The following is a 3,160-nucleotide window of genomic DNA, read 5'->3' as shown; positions in this document are numbered from 1 at the left end:
CCGCTATATACCTGGGTAAGACAACAATTTAGGGTTCCGTTCCCGGTCCTCCGCCACAATCTCACATTCCTCCGTCGCGGTAACTCCGGTGAGAAATCCACTGTAGATTTGATGGCGCACGGCCCCACATCCATCGTGGGAGTTTCTCTAGCCCATGCCGTGGTGCATCGGTGGTTGTCGGTAAGGAGCATCTCCTCGACGAGGCTGCCACGCCGGATCTAGCTAAGTAACTAGATCTTGTCCTATGAAATACGTGTATTAAATATATGTATTGCTACGGGTTCTATGAACTACTAGTTGAAAATATCATGGCACACAACCCTCTTTAATTTTTAGTTTCGATATATGTTCTGGTATATCAATGTTCAGACCCCACTTGCGTTTTCGGTTGTACCCGATATGAGTTATCCGGTTTTAGGTTTTCGAGTATCTATTAAAGTTGATCTAACGAGGCCACTACACGTCCCATAATCGGCTAACAGAGGCGTATATAAGTTGACGATATTTTTTCTAGGGATTTGCTAGTTCTCATGTACCTGAGAACTAAGTTCGTGCTCAATCGTGTCCTACATCAATTGATTTGCATCGTGATTTATGCATATTAGTCGCAAGTTAAGTTGAATTTGAAAAAAAAAATCAGTTGCAAGTGGAGTTACAAGTGAGATTTTTCAGTTACAACTAGAGATGTAACTAAGAAAAATAATCCAGACAATTATATTTGCTTTTTAATTCATGCTACTAATTAAGTTGTAACATGAGTTGCAACAAAGATTTAATAACATGTATATGACTGAGAACGAAATTAATTCACACTCAACCGAGAAATAGTCACACCTTTCTTCCGTACGGAGAGCAGATCACATGAGAGCTACGTTTGTTCCGTGGACGAAACCATTAGATTTCGTTGCATGCTGGTCTCCTACTTTAAATTCTCAAAACTTGCTGAAACATAGTAATAAAACTTAGCAGCGCCGATCTCAAAGCAGGAAGCATGAAGAATCCAACGGTATAAACATGCATGGGATGTTTCGGGACGTATGCATTTCTGTAGATTATACATTGCACGTGCGTTAAGTTTCTCGTGTTTGACTCTAATAATAGGTACACGGGGAGGCATGCAGACGAATCGCGCATTGGTACCATGGTGCGATCGGAGCGTCACGTGGGGCTGGCCAGGTATCCGTACTGCCCGTCGCCGGAGCCGCTGGCCGTGGCCGTGGCCGGCTCGAACCCGAGCACCCTCGCGCGCTCCAAGTAGGCGCGTTTCACATTGGACCGTTGGAACGCCAGCAACCCCGCCACGCTGCGGCTCGCGTCGGCGCGGAACGGCCGGCCGGACCCCGCGAACCCGTCCAGCAGGTGCAGGTACGCCTCCAGGTCGTGGCAGCATGCCGGGCCGGCGTCCGGGCGCAGGCACGGCGAGTCGCGGCTGTCCAGCCTCAGCTCCGCGCCACCCGCGTGCACGTACCCCTCGGCGACCGTCGTCGGCGTCGCGAGCCCGGGAACTCGCGTCACCACGTCACCAGCGTTCACCACGCGCAGCACGTTCACCCCGCGCTCGTGCCGCAGCCGGTCCGCGAACGCGCGGTTGCCGGTCTTTGGGCCGCCGAAGGACACCACGGCGACGGGTGGCGGACGATGGCCATCTGCGGCGGTGCATGTGCTCTCCGCGTCGGCGTCCAGGCACGCGCTGAGCTCGTCGGCGGCGAGGAGTGCCAGCGACGCGCCGAGGGTGTGGCCCACCACCGTGACGCTGAGCTCCTCGCCCTTGTACACCTCCACGAGGCGCCTCACCTCTTCCACAATGGCGTCCGACAGGCATGGCACGTGGTCGTCAGCTGTCTTGTACAGGCTCAGGAACCCCTTCGCCACCTTCGGCGCGTGCTGCTGCGCTGGCATGCCGTCGTCGTCGTAGTCGTCTGACATCGGCACGAGGCCGGTGCGGAGGTTCTCGGCCCACTCAGGGCACGTGGCGGTGCCGCGCAGCACGACGACGATGTCGCGGCGGCCCATGCGCCGGACCTCTCGCGCTCGTTGTCGCAGACTGCGACGTAGCCGACGAAGCTGGAGCGCTGCGTCAGCCACTTGGGTGCCGACTGCCGCTGCTGCGCCCACGGCGGGATGGACAGGGACGACGTGGCGAACAGGCTGCGCGTCGCCCGGTACGACCGATCCGGGAGTACGAGGGTGCGGTGCTGGCAGTGGCTGTGCGACGCCGACGACGGCATGGAGTGGAACGCGGCGTACGCGGCCTGCACGAAGTCGCCGTACCGGAGGACCTCGCGGCGGAGGTTCTGGTCGAGCGGGTCGACGAGGCCCGCCCACGTGCCCTCGCCGTGGTACCGTCGCCATTCGGCGGCGATGGAGCCCCTCGGTGAAGGCCGCGGCGAGAGCGTCAGCAGGCGCTGCATGTGCGCCAGGCTTCGCGGGGACATCTCGTCCGTGGCGGGCTTGCGCGTGAACGGCAGGAACGTGGACAGGTTCAGCGCGTTGAGGAGCCCGCCCCGGCCGCTGCGATCATCGTCGGGGATAGCCTCCACTTCGACCCGCGGCTCGTCGGCCGGTGTCTTCTTGGGCCGGAGCGGCAGCGGCGGCGGCCGAACAAGCAGGCGGTCGAGGTTGGCGAGGTGCGTCCGCGTGTTGACGGAGCTGGGCCTGGCCGTCGTAGCGGTTGCCGTCACGTTTGGGTTGAGCGGGGACGGACGGCTGTGGCGGAGTGGCGCCGCGACAGCCGCGGTGGCGGACATGGCCGGAAAACCCAACTCCTCTTCTACGTGGAGTAGTTGTCGATAGAGCAGGTGTGCAGTGCAGAGCATGGCAAGTGTGGTGGTTTATAGCTGAGCTAAGCGGAGGGCGCGCGCGCACTAACATGTGCAGCACGTTTTGCCGCAGTCCATGAGTGTAGTTGTCACGCGTTGAAATTCTGTTTCTTCGGGTTGATTTAGTTCAGAAAATATTAACCAGATTAAATTTAGAGTGTGTTTAAGTTTTATTCGACTGACACTTAACTTATGTCTCATTCGAATCACATCAGTCATGTTTCGATGCGGGTCTAAATAAAATGCAAACAACAACAAGCATGAATCTTCAAGCAAAAACCACTCCGCGGACCTGAACCACCCAGGACTACCACACTAAACATCTTGGCACACAGAGGACC

The 3,160-nt window shown here is 57.1% G+C and overlaps 1 pseudogene; it reads right to left on the bottom strand.

The window, feature by feature from the left end:
- Positions 1 to 840: 840 nt before the first annotated feature.
- On the bottom strand, positions 841 to 2,785 carry LOC127309801 (phospholipase A1-Ibeta2, chloroplastic-like; annotated as a pseudogene).
- Positions 2,786 to 3,160: the final 375 nt, after the last annotated feature.

This window comes from Lolium perenne, chromosome 1, assembly GCF_019359855.2.
Source record: "Lolium perenne isolate Kyuss_39 chromosome 1, Kyuss_2.0, whole genome shotgun sequence".
In the NCBI taxonomy this organism is placed as follows: Eukaryota; Viridiplantae; Streptophyta; class Magnoliopsida; order Poales; family Poaceae; genus Lolium; species Lolium perenne.
The sequence above is the reverse complement of the archived record's forward strand: the minus strand, read 5'-3'. Positions and strand labels throughout refer to the sequence as shown.